The sequence below is a fragment of the Ranitomeya variabilis genome, chromosome 7 (genome assembly GCF_051348905.1).
Source record: "Ranitomeya variabilis isolate aRanVar5 chromosome 7, aRanVar5.hap1, whole genome shotgun sequence".
NCBI lineage: Eukaryota > Metazoa > Chordata > Amphibia > Anura > Dendrobatidae > Ranitomeya > Ranitomeya variabilis.
Window position 1 is genome coordinate 19,126,330 of NC_135238.1, and position 14,265 is coordinate 19,140,594.

Consider the following 14,265-nt stretch of genomic DNA (forward strand, 5'->3'; position numbering starts at 1 on the left):
ACAGACTTAAAAACAAGTAAAAAAAAAAAAAATGCATCCAGAAAAATAAATAAATAATAATTTTCTGTTGATTCCCAGCAGCTTCAGTGCTAAGCCTCTGCTGATACCCACTTTTCTTTGTTTCCTTACATGCAGGTAGGAAGTGCTGTACTTGTACGTGACCTCTCCGGTGTCAGTCTTTACTGCATGTCTAGCATTCTACTCTTGATTCAGGATGACCGTAGCATAGTATCGGATACTATGCTACAGTCATGAAACTGTGGTAGATTTTCTACCCATAGGGTCATTCTCCGTACTGATATTGGCACATTCAGGTGTCATGATCAGGAGAAGGTGGCGTCATGTGAAAGCGGATGGACGCGAAGGTCCCCACTCATTCACGGTGGTTTCCATATGGGCCGAACTGTAGTAAAAAGTCTCCGCAAGTTGCCAACACAGATGGGGTGACTCATTCAGGACCACAGGTTTTTTGGAAGAGGGCATCAGGAAGGAAGGGAGAGAAATAATGGGTCTTCCTGAGGCGTCGGTGGCTTCCAGCCTTCCATTTTCCTGCACAGAATCTCTATAGATAAGCAGGCGGTGGACAAGGGACTGGGAGCGGTGCCAGGGCTGCCCATGATTCCTGGTTACGCCAGACACTAATTGGGCATCTGGTTAATCTGTCAGAAGCCAAGGGCCGCTCTGTAAATGCACAATTCATTAATGAAAGGGGAAGGAGGAATAGACCCAGGTGGGTGGCACAGATATTAGGCACATGAATGGTGCACAGTCTGCGGAGAAAATGCCTATATTGGCCATGAATGCCCGCCCGCTTATAGAGGGCTGCATTCCCAGACGCTGCCCAATATTCTGATGCATTAACCTCTTACTTACCAACAATGCCGGTATTACTGGGCACGTGAAACACAAATTAAACCTATGGAGATGCCAGAGAATACATGGGCATTGATGCCAAGGACAGAAATGTGATTGTCATAGCAGTTTTTCTACCTTTGGAATATAATGTATGATGGGGCAGAACGTTTGCATCGCTAACTCCAGACGTCACGTGTGGGCTCTCATGCGGCCTCTCCTAACTCACTGGGCCACTATGGAGTAAAACTTGAGCAAATTGTCAGCGTTAAACCTGTAACATATGCCATTGTATAGGCATAGCCGGGCATATGTTGCCATAGGGTCTCATGGTACAACTTGTATGTCTTTTTTCAGTGGTCCTCAGTGTAAGTAACCTCAGCCTGATACACTTTCCTTTACCTATAAAAAAAAAAAAAATAAGCCAACAAAAATTGATAAAAAATTATTTTCAGGACCTAGTGGCCATATCAGTGGTCCTTACAAGCCTCCTCCTACCTGCCGGCTTCTCCAGTCCCTCTTTTAATTAGTCGGCGTTGCTTCCCATCACAAAGTCATCGCAATAAAAAGTGGAGGTCTGCAAGGCTCGGGTCTCACCTTTGTAGTCTGTGGCTGTTGGATCGGAATTCTGAAAATCTTTTTTTCTCAGTGTGCCGACCCAACTTTCCCAACAGAGGCCAAAGGGACGCTCCTATGGGGTCTCGTGTGAACGAGCCATAAGCAAGCTCCGATCGGCTGGTATGTAGACGATCTTCTCTCGTTAATGGGTCGTTAATGTGCTGCTATTTTACAGACATAAGAAATGATTTGTAACTATCGTAGGCGACCATCGTTCTTGGAGACTATGTCTAAGGGCGCAGTCAGATGGCCGTATAACATGGATGACAATTGCATTGCAATGCTCGGACGGACTGGCTGGCGGCTCTCCTGAACCGAGCGTGATAGCTGCATAGAACATACTTGGGTCAGGAGAGCCGCCAGCCAGTTTGAGCTTTGCGATGCTATCGTCGTCCATGTTATACGGCCGTCTGACTGCACCTATACATGGCTCCGGGTAAGCCCTCCTTCTAGCAGTGTTTACAGCCTGGGCCTGGCCTGGATTTTATCTTGCTGGGGATTATGGTAAAATAAATCCCATCGTGTGGAAAAAGGAACTAGAAGCTGCTCTATAAACACAAGAGGGCCCTATAAGGAGACCTGGCATGTGTTAATCGAATGGCATGAGACCCAAATGTAAATGATATGTGTCACCGAACCACCTGGCAGAGGGCGAGAGGGGCCTGTGGTCAGAGGACTGCAGATATGCCCATGGTAACAGAGCTGGGATTTCCTTCTCCACCCCCAGCCTACATGTGTGTGCAATTCTCGGGGACACATTCCTGCACTAATGCAACGCTGGGCACAGAGGCTTAGGCAGGGCTGCAATCATCAGCTTGCCATTAAAAATGTATCAGACATGGCGATGTCTACACCGTATTATTAATTTGGTATGTTAATGCTTGTTGCCTAGGTTACCGGTCACCGCTGCAGTTTACCAGAAGTGGCCAGTTTCCTAGACAAAAAGCTCAGGGCTTGCAAGCGCTTCTCTGAAGATGGAGCGCTGGATCCAACCTGCGCCAGTGCTCCCCCAAAAGCAGCATCAGCTTGAGGCATCGGCACAGTTCAGGACGGCGGCACAGCCATCTACACCGCTCCTCTGCCTCCCAGCTTCCTGATTGCCGGGGTGGATGCACTCCTGAAAACACATACCAAAACAACCCCTTTAATGCCTTCATGACCAGGCTTTTTTTTTTTTTATTGAGCTGTCATTTTTTGCCTCCCTTTTATTTTTCCATTGACATCACGTTGTAATTTGAAATGACACTACTCATTTTACCATGTATGGTACATAAAAACAGAAAAAAGTGGGCGAAATGGTGAAAAAAACCCAAACAATTTCACCTTTTTTTTTAAATGTTTTGTGTATACAGCATTAATTGTGCATTAAAAAAAAAATGCGTATCAAGCTGTAGTTTTTATTGGCACCATTTTGATCAATGTCTTGATCGGTGCCGGCACTGGAGATGAGTGTAGGCTGTTGGGTCTTTTTTTTTATAATGGGGAATAAAGCAATTGAGAAGGGGCTGTCTGAATAATGGACAACCCCTTTAATTACGGTAATTTTACACTTTCATACATTGTACTTCTGGGAAGCGGTAAAAGTATATATATTTTTTAAACTTTTTAAATTAATATTTTTTTTTTTTATATAGTCCCCATAGGGGACCTGAACCTGTGTTTGTTTGGGCACCTGCTCTATGTAGTGTAACAATATTACAGTATATAGAAGAAATCGTGCTGTCCTATTCTTGGGAGTACAAACATGGCAGCTATGGGTTGTGGATTTTGTTTCAGATTTCGTGCAGATTTCTACCGAAATTCTCAATAGTCATTTTCATATTGAAGACATAGTAATGCCATACAGTGCAAATATAGTAGTGCCGTAATAGTAGTATATAAATAATACCTCCACAATGCGCAGAACTTAGACGATGAGGTTTAGCTTCAGACGCAGATTTTTCGATCAGTGGGGAGTGGGTGTTGGAGATGACTAGGAAGGGAATATGTCTTGAATTTGGATCAAAAATTGCTGAAAAACATAACGATATCAAATTTATAGCAAATAATTTTCGGTAAATTCTGTGCCCTTGACCTTCCCCATCCAATACAGTCCATGAGTTTGACATACCAGTTATAATACACTGTCCCATGATACCGGCCCTATATCCGGTTTCCTGAGGGGCACAGCTGTTTGATGCGAATCCGCTGGCCCCTGAGTGCCCCCCCTAAGCAGACCACTTTATAACCACAGGCCTTTTATCAAATTCTCCATTGCACACAGTTACCAGGAGGTCAACGCGGCAGCTCCATCTCCTCCCCGGCCTCCGCTGTCTGATTTTATTATATTTCCATTAGTTCAAAATGCTGGCGACATCTACTCACTGTCATTCTCTATAGTCTGGGAAGTGAGGAAATAAATAGAGGCTAATGATGGTCTGGGGGTCCCCAAGAGACCCTACCCCCCTCCCCACACCCCGGATAATCAGACTTGGCATTATTACTTGGATTATACGCGATTTTATGTCCAATGAGTCCATTTGTCTGCCGCTTGTCAACACACAGAAAAGAAAGGTGAAAAAAAATTACAGGGGAAGTCCATCTTTATAACATTAATCTATTCCCGCCGCAGGCAATGTTTTCTTTTTTTGCGCTTTCGATTTTTCCTCCTTTTCTTCCAAAAGAAACAAACTTTTCTATTTTCTGTCCCCATAGCCATAAGAAGGCTTCATTTTTTTTTTTAATGACGCCATTCATTTTATTATATAATGTTCTGAAAAAAATTGAAAAAATAATTCAAGTTGAGCTAAATGGGAAAAAAAAACACAACTCTGCCATCATTTTTCACTTTTGGATGTGGAACCAAATATGTTTATTTATTTTTTTATTTTCTTTATTCTATTTTTTATGAATTTTCTTAATTTTTTTTTTTTTTTTTTCTACTTTTCACTTTTTTTTCAAGTCTCACTAGAGGACTGGAACCTGCGATTGTTTGATTGCAGTATATATATATATATATATATATATATATGATTGCAGTATATATATATATATATATATATATATATATATATATATATATATATATATATATATTTCTCTTTATATCATGAAAACCTACAAAACTCAGCCTGTGGCAGCGACAGGAGCCGTCAGCGGGTTCCTGGCGGCCATGGCAGTCCATCAGCACCCAGCGACCGTGTCATGGAGGAAAAGGCTAATGGACATTTGATTTTACATCCTTGGGAATCTCACTGCTTAAATGCCACTTTAAGCCATTGAAGGAGTCAAACAACAGCGATCGGTACCAACTAATATGGAGGCCATTTTGTCTTTCAAAAGGGTTGCCAAACACCCGAATGGCAAATCTGCCATATCATTCTCACTTCCATACTGGGGCATAAATAGACTGTATATCATGTCCAATCTAAGCAGATCACATTTACATGAAAGGTTTACTGTGGGAAACTACAGAAACTCAGGCCTCACCTGCTTCAGAGGAGACAAGGCCTCGTTACCCATAGCAACCAATCAGAGCTCAGATTACATCTGCACAGTGCAGTCAGCAAAATGAGAGATGATTTCTGATTGGTTGCTAGGAGCAACAGGCTCCTATTTAGTCTGTGAGGCCTAGAAATTTTCAGATCTAACTATTAGACATTTCCTTAGTAATCATTTGTAAGAAATGAGAATTATAATTCTATTTTATGTGACTGTGGGTGCCCCCAACACAGCTATTTGGGGTATGAAAATACATAAATTGTAGGTCTGGCTTCAAAGCAAAAATTTGTAGTAGGGGGTCCCTCTCCACCAAAACAGAGTTCTATGGGCCCTTTCAAGTACCGAGACCTGGGTGTAACTGTGCACCCCATATAGCTATGCCCCTGATAGGTGCAGTGGTAGTAGTCACCCCTGGCCCCTAAAGAGACCCAGGGGCCCCGCTGTCACATAAAAGACATTAATATTATAAAAGGCATTTGCCCCCGGTCCCAATGGATGGACCCCCATGGATGACTACACTGGAGGGGCTGCTACGGCACAATTGTTATGCTTGCTTATGGCCTCCTGTGGCATCTGGACATGCACTGGCCCATTTACAGGCTAGGTAAAAAAAATGAGGGCATTAGCAGTTCAAAGTCTAAGCCCCATTGTTCAAGGTGTCTGACCAGTAAGTCATTTAGAGAATAATTACTCAATACTTGTACACCCCTATTGACCCTGCTGTTAGGACGCAGCCATATTGTGCAGTTTACAAAAATCCGCACACGGATGGCGTCAGTGTACCATCTGTGCGCTGTCCGTGTTTAACCCTGCAAAGTACAGGAGAAGCATAGTTTCTTTATCCATCCCAGAAAAACACTGACGGACACAAGATTGACGTACTGATGGCAGACACCGATGACACTGGTACCGGTTTTTCACGTACGTGTTTTATACGGATGCATGAGGCGGCCTAAGATTGCAGGTAATTTTTCTTATCCACGTATTCTATTGAATCTTAGAAGTTCTTCACTAAAAATGCATTAAAAGACGATGTCATATTTCTATCAAGAAAGGAGAAAATGCCTTAAAAAAAAAAGCAACAAAATACAATAATCAGAGTAGATTGCTATTGCGTGTTTTGGTGGAGACCACGCAGAAAAAACAAAACCGCAGCGATTCCGCTCATGGGAACATCTCCACTATCTACTATTATCACCCAGCCCACGTCGTGCTTTATTAGACTTGCCATTGGAATAATAATCTCATAAAGTGAAGGTATTGGCCTATAAAACATGTTTGGGTAAGGCGAGTAACCTTGGTGAGCGATCGGACAGCAGATGGGGATTATCGGAGCGGCCGGCTGCCAGAGCACACGCATTTACTGGAGCTCCTTCCAATTGAAAGGGACATTTATCTCGGTCGGGAGGTTTTGGTTTTTATTCTTTTGGGGAAAAGTTTCTGTTTCTACCCAAGACATGTATCTAAATACCCTAGGGAAGTTCGGAGTGGTATGTTGGTACCCCATTGGCACCCCCTAACTACTCCACCCCCGCCTTGTACAGTCATTTCCCTTTGTGCTCCACACATTGATGTAACGTCCCATGAGATGCTCATTATGATGATGATAATGGTCACATAATGCAACAATTGTCCATTCTCTGGGTGCATGGGCAGTTTCAGACTTGGCAGTGCCAGGACAGCTGGCATGCCACTGGTGCCCTACAAGCCTCTGGCACTGTTGCATTGCCTTTACATAATATCTGTCCTGCTGTGTCACAGCCCCACTTTTATAATCCTCGGTGACACCACCATGCCATTTGCAATGCTCTGCAGCCTCCCTATATACAATGCATCAGTTTGTCTACAGAGCAGCCCATGGGAGCTGATACATAGTAACAGTACAGTATGGCTGGCACCCCAGGGGGGTGTATGGAATTAGGACCCCCTAAGCACTTGCTCTCCCTTCCTCCTCCCTGCTCTTCCCCTCCCTTCCTTGCAGGCTCTTGTTTCTCTCTCCCTCCTCCTCCCTTCTCTCCTCCCCTCATCCTTCCCTGGCTGCCTCTCACATCTCCCTGCCGCCCGCCCGTCTGGGGCTCAATAGACACCCGATCCCTCCTAACCAGTGGCCCTCAGAGGTCTCACCCTGAGCTGGGAGGGGTGGGGGGAGAGGAGCACCCTCCCTGCCCCCTCTGTACACAGACAGAGGAGACCCTGCTTGGCACAGAGAAGACCCCAATAGGAAGGAGAGAGTCCAGTGGGGTGAGTGTGGGGGGCCTTTCCTTTTTTTAGGGTGTGTGGGTTGGGGGTGTTTACATGGGCCCTCACCCACTCTGCCACCCTGCTGCTGCCCAGGGGCCTGTTGCATGAGATGTCTGGAGGAAGAGGCCTCTTCTTTAGGGTGTGAGGTTGCCCCCCTCCTCCATCCTTGTTTATTTACTATTATTCCTGTAGTGATACATTGTATCTTCACTGTATTTATCTCTCTTCCTCCCTTAAGTTGCATGCAGGGCCTTCCCTCTCTGCACCATGCCCTTCCATCTGAAGAATTCCAGTGGGCAGAGTATGTTGGCATGTAACTCGGAGCTTGTTAAAATATCCTTCCCTCCCTAAAATACCTCCTGGCACAGTGAACTGTTTGTGCTGGGTACACTGTAACCTCTGCAACTTCTATCCTATTCTACGCAACTTGCCCCTTACCCAAGAAAATGGCACCAGTTGCCCCCTCCAATGCCAGGTGAAGCCCGCTGCTCCTTTTTAGATATATACATTTATTGGTGGGTACCATAATACTTTAGAGTCTTGGGATGGGATTGCAGGCTTGTACCCTTTTGTTCCCTGGAGGGTCTCAGAGCCTGGGGTTGGGGGGAGGTTGCATGCAGGAAGTTTAGCTTATGGCGGCACTTATTCCCTGGTATCAGACACACTGTGATGGCAGTATTATTACCAGGGTCTTTACATTGGATGGGTATGGTTCACTTTCTTTTTTTACCCTTTACTTTTAGAACTATGGCTTTTGGAACTCATTAACCCTTTGTGTGCTTGGCAAATCTTTATATACACAGTGCAAACTTGTAAACTTTTTTTTTCTGGTTATGGTTGCTCTTGTTTTACCTGCGGTGTCTTTAAATTGTAATCCATAGCATAAAAAGGGATGGCGTCTGCGTAAAAGAGGACTTTTTTGGGGGTGTTGTATCTTTTAAAGTACGCCTCAGTCTGGATTGTGACTGTGGAGGGTGAAGCTTGTAAACATTGGGCAGATGTAGGGATTGTTGGGTAGGAAGGGGTGACAATTAATGTCATCCATTACAGGTACCACAGAACTTGAAGGAAAGTTGTAAAAGTTCCGAAAGAACATACAGGCTTCATGCAGATGGTTGGTCCCCAGTGATGGCAACTGCTACGGTGACAATTATATATTTATATTATTGACATAGCAACAGAATATATATATATCTTTCAGCGTATTCCCCACATATCTGTCTCTGACAGGGCTTCGATGGCTAGTGGATAGATTTGCACATATGCAGAACTAGTGAGATCTCGGCTGTTTTTTTTTTTTTTTGTCATAAAGCTGCCAAGATACAATGTTTGTGCGTCTTGGTTTCTTGTGTCAGAGCACCAAGGAGATGTAAGCCCAGGAGGATTGTCCTCTGTACAAGGATATTTCTTATGAGTCTGCTTGTATTAAAGATTTTCATCTCGTTTACAGTCCTTGTATGGGTTGTCACTCAGCTTTCCCAAATCTGCAAATCTACCCACGTATGACGGGATATTTAATAGTTTATAAACGGTTGTAAAAAGTTGAGTACATCCTATATTATATGCACCAGCAGAATAGTGAGTGCAGCTCTGGAGTATAATACAGGAGGTAACTCAGGATCAGTAATGTAATGTATGTACACAGTGACTGCACCAGCAGAATAGTGAGTGCAGCTCTGGAGTATAATACAGGATGTAACTCAGGATCAGTAATGTAATGTATGTACACAGTGATTGCACCAGCAGAATAGTGAGTGCAGCTCTGGGGTATAATACAGGATGTAACTCAGGATCAGTAATGTAATGTATGTACACAGTGACTGCACCAGCAGAATAGTGAGTGCAGCTCTGGGGTATAATACAGGATGTAACTCAGGATCAGTAATGTAATGCATGTACACAGTGACTGCACCAGCAGAATAGTGAGTGCAGCTCTGGAGTATAATACAGGATGTAACTCAGGATCAGTAATGTAATGCATGTACACAGTGACTGCACCAGCAGAATAGTGAGTGCAGCTCTGGAGTATAATACAGGAGGTAACTCAGGATCAGTAATGTAATGCATGTACACAGTGACTGCACCAGCAGAATAGTGAGTGCAGCTCTGGGGTATAATACAGGAGGTAACTCAGGATCAGTAATGTAATGCACGTACACAGTGACTGCACCAGCAGAATAGTGAGTGCAGCTCTGGGGTATAATACAGGATGTAACTCAGGATCAGTAATGTAATGTATGTACACAGTGACTGCACCAGCAGAATAGTGAGTGCAGCTCTGGGGTATAATACAGGATGTAACTCAGGATCAGTAATGTAATGTATGTACACAGTGACTGCACCAGCAGAATAGTGAGTGCAGCTCTGGAGTATAATACAGGATGTAACTCAGGATCAGTAATGTAATGTATGTACACAGTGACTGCACCAGCAGAATAGTGAGTGCAGCTCTGGGGTATAATACAGGAGGTAACTCAGGATCAGTAATGTAATGTATGTACACAGTGACTGCACCAGCAAAATAGTGAGTGCAGCTCTGGGGTATAATACAGGACGTAACTCAGGATCAGTAATGTAATGTATGTACACAGTGACTGCACCAGCAGAATAGTGAGTGCAGCTCTGGAGTATAATACAGGACGTAACTCAGGATCAGTAATGTAATGTATGTACACAGTGAGTGCACCAGCAGAATAGTGAGTGCAGCTCTGGAGTATAATACAGGAGGTAACTCCGGATCAGTAATGTAATGTATGTACACAGTGACTGATCCAGCAGAATAGTGAGTGCAGCTCTGGAGTATAATACAGAATGTAACTCAGGATCAGTAATGTAATGTATGTACACAGTGACTGCACCAGCAGAATAGTGAGTGCAGCTCTGGAGTATAATACAGGATGTAACTCAGGATCAGTAATGTAATGTATGTACACAGTGACTGCACCAGAAGAATAGTGAGTGCAGCTCTGGGGTATAATACAGGATGTAACTCAGGATCAGTAATGTATGTACACAGTGACTGCGCCAGCAGAATAGTGAGTGCAACTCTGGAGTATAATACAGGATGTAACTCAGGATCAGTAATGCATGTACACAGTGACTGCACCAGCAGAATAGTGAGTGCAGCTCTGGGGTATAATACAGGATGTAACTCAGGATCAGTAATGTAATGTATGTACACAGTGACTGCACCAGCAGAATAGTGAGTGCAGCTCTGGAGTATAATACAGGATGTAACTCAGGATCAGTACAGGATCAGTAATGTATGTACACAGTGACTGCACCAGCAGAATAGTGAGTGCAGCTCTGGAGTATAATACAGGATGTAACTCAGGATCAGTAATGTAATGTATGTACACAGTGACCGCACCAGCAGAATAGTGAGTGCAGCTCTGGAGGATAATACAGGATGTAACTCAGCATCAGTACAGGATCAGTAATGTATGTAGAAAGTGGCACAGCTGTTACTGTTGGTAGGTGTTACGTGTGACATAGTGGTCATAAGTGAACACACCATTTAGGCGTGCAACACCTAATTCTTGTTAATATATTAAAGTTGAGCAAAACAAATTGCAGGACGCAGGTCTGGCCTAATAACCCAAAAGAAGCCCAATATGTCAACATTCTGGTTCTAGCCAAGGACATTTGCTGTGGCATGGTCCAGGGAATCTTTTTTCCTCAGCTCTATAATATACCGCATGTAGCTTGGATGTGTAGATCTATAATACTTTCACATATAGAGAAGATTGCGGGAGTCCTATTCATGCTCCTCTGTAGATGCTGTTAATATATAAAAATAATTCCGATCCCTTGGGTTTTCCATCTATAGGAGCAGATTTTTTCTTTTACTTATGTGCAGTTTAGTTAGGAGATTGAGAACATATAGCGGGTCTGGATTTAAAAAGGCGCTGAAGTTACGCTGCCCGGCAACCTGTCAGACGTCACGGAAAGTAATCATGGCACCATGATGATATACTGACCGTGTTCATTAATGAAAAAAACATGGAAAGACATTGCACAGTCTGGTAAAGATACACAGAGGAGCGCATGTTATATACATCCATTTGTCACTTGGTTTATTTATTTGTGATCCAACTAGTTCAGTGTTTCAAAAATACATTCCCAGAACGAAGAATAACAAGAGCAAAAACCCTCAACTCCTCACAATCACATGCTAAATATTTGTCCCACTGTGCCGACTAGAAAGGAAAATAAAAAGTGTCTGAGTGTAAAGTAGAATTCAGGTTTACTTATCCCGGTCATATTCTTATATATACTATTAATATCTACTGTAAATAGTACACATTCCAATCTATAGGGGGCAGTATTATAGTAGTTATATTCTTGTACATAGGGACAGTATTATAGTAGTTATATTCTTGTACATAGGGGCAGTATTATAGTAGTTATATTCTTGTACATAGGAGCAGTATTATAGTAGTTATATTCTTGTACATAGGGGCAGTATTATAGTAGTTATATTCTTGTACATAGGAGCAGTATTATAGTAGTTATATTCTTGTACATAGGGACAGTATTATAGTAGTTATATTCTTGTACATAGGAGCAGTATTATAGTAGTTATATTCTTGTACATAGGGGCAGTATTATAGTAGTTATATTCTTGTACATAGGGGGCAGTATTATAGTAGTTATATTCTTGTACATAGAGGGCAGTATTATAGTAGTTATATTCTTGTACATAGGGGCAGTATTATAGTAGTTATATTCTTGTACATAGGGGCAGTATTATAGTAGTTATATTCTTGTACATAGGAGCAGTATTATAGTAGTTATATTCTTGTACATAGGAGCAGTATTATAGTAGTTATATTCTTGTACATAGGGGCAGTATTATAGTAGTTATATTCTTGTACATAGGGGCAGTATTATAGTAGTTATATTCTTGTACATAGGAGCAGTATTATAGTAGTTATATTCTTGTACATAGGAGCAGTATTATAGTAGTTATATTCTTGTACATAGGGGCGGTATTATAGTAGTTATATTCTTGTACATAGGGGCGGTATTATAGTAGTTATATTCTTGTACATAGGGGCGGTATTATAGTAGTTATATTCTTGTACATAGGAGCAGTATTATAGTAGTTATATTCTTGTACATAGGGGCGGTATTATAGTAGTTATATTCTTGTACATAGGGGCGGTATTATAGTAGTTATATTCTTGTACATAGGGGCAGTATTATAGTAGTTATATTCTTGTACATAGGGGCAGTATTATAGTAGTTATATTCTTGTACATAGGGGGCAGTATTATAGTAGTTATATTCTTGTACATAGGAGCAGTATTATAGTAGTTATATTCTTGTACATAGGAGCAGTATTATAGTAGTTATATTCTTGTACATAGGGGCAGTATTATAGTAGTTATATTCTTGTACATAGGGGCAGTATTATAGTAGTTATATTCTTGTACATAGGGGCAGTATTATAGTAGTTATATTCTTGTACATAGGGGCAGTATTATAGTAGTTATATTATTGTACATAGGAGCAGTATTATAGTAGTTATATTCTTGTACATAGGGGCAGTATTATAGCAGTTCTCTTGTATATAGGAGCAGTATTATAGTAGTTATGTTCTTGTACATAGGGACAGTATTATAGTAGTTATGTTCTTGTACATAGGTGCAGTACTATAGTACTTATATTCTTGTACATAGGGGCAGTATTATAGTAGTTATATTCTTGAACATGGGGCAGTATTATAGTAGTTATATTCTTGTACATAGGAGCAGTATTATAGCAGTTATATTCTTGTACATAGGGGCAGTATTATAGTAGTTATATTCTTGTACATAGGGGCAGTATTATAGTAGTTATATTCTTGTACATAGGAGCAGTATTATAGTAGTTATATTCTTGTACATAGGGGCAGTATTATAGTAGTTATATTCTTGTACATAGGGTCAGTATTATAGTAGTTATATTCTTGTACATAGGGGCAGTATTATAGTAGTTATATTCTTGTACATAGGGTCAGTATTATAGTAGTTATATTCTTGTACATAGGGGCAGTATTATAGTAGTTATATTCTTGTACATAGGGTCAGTATTATAGTAGTTATATTCTTGTACATAGGGGCAGTATTATAGTAGTTATATTCTTGTACATAGGGGCAGTATTATAGTAGTTATATTCTTGTACATAGGGGCAGTATTATAGTAGTTATATTCTTGTATATAGGGGCAGTATTATAGTAGTTATATTCTTGTACATAGGGTCAGTATTATAGTAGTTATATTCTTGTACATAGGGGCAGTATTATAGTAGTTATATTCTTGTACATAGGGGCAGTATTATAGTAGTTATATTCTTGTATATAGGGGCAGTATTATAGTAGTTATATTCTTGTACATAGGGGTCAGTATTATAGTAGTTATATTCTTGTACATAGAGGCAGTATTATAGTAGTTATATTCTTGTACATAGGGGCAGTATTATAGTAGTTATATTCTTGTACATAGAGGCAGTATTATAGTAGTTATATTCTTGTACATAGGGGCAGTATTATAGTAGTTATATTCTTGTACATAGGGGCAGTATTATAGTAGTTATATTCTTGTACATAGGGGCAGTATTATAGTAGTTATATTCTTGTACATAGGCGCAGTATTATAGTAGTTATATTCTTGTACATAGGGGTCAGTATTATAGTAGTTATATTCTTGTACATAGGGGTCAGTATTATAGTAGTTATATTCTTGTACATAGGGGCAGTATTATAGTAGTTATATTCTTGTACATAGGAGGCAGTATAAAAATAAACATCAAAAGACTGAAAAAACGCTGTCCCAAAAAATGGACCATTGTCTGATAGATAGCAAACATCTGGCTTTTGCATTTTCTGCAAAATATTGCAATTTGGAGAACTGAACCTCTTGATTCTGATGGGTTTCCTTTAGAGAGCAGAGTGAGCAGTGTACGGATTAATATAAAGTCTTCTATGAATGCACACAGCTCTTGCTCCACTCTTCAAGGAGATCCAATCAGAATCGCAGCGACACAGCTATTAGACCTACGTTTTAGCAATTTGTTGGGGTCTCTGTACC

General features: G+C 41.2%; 2 protein-coding genes across 4 annotated transcripts in view; one reads left to right on the plus strand and one right to left on the minus strand.

Annotated features, from left to right (window-relative positions):
* Positions 1–14,265, minus strand: part of B9D1 (B9 domain containing 1) — a 180,494-nt gene that overhangs the window by 16,994 nt on the left and 149,235 nt on the right. The window contains exon 8 of the transcript XR_013217995.1: positions 3,359–3,481. The gene's annotated coding sequence lies outside the window, so the exon portion shown is untranslated. The remainder of the gene's footprint in view (positions 1–3,358; positions 3,482–14,265) is intronic.
* Positions 1–14,265, plus strand: part of EPN2 (epsin 2) — a 55,211-nt gene that overhangs the window by 1,268 nt on the left and 39,678 nt on the right. For 2 of the 3 annotated variants that reach the window (XM_077274379.1, XM_077274382.1), the window contains exon 1: positions 6,978–7,191. The exons of the other annotated variant lie outside the window; for it this stretch is intronic. The gene's annotated coding sequence lies outside the window, so the exon portion shown is untranslated. Of the gene's footprint in view, positions 1–6,977; positions 7,192–14,265 lie in introns of those variants that run through there. 3 annotated transcript variants of the gene reach the window in all.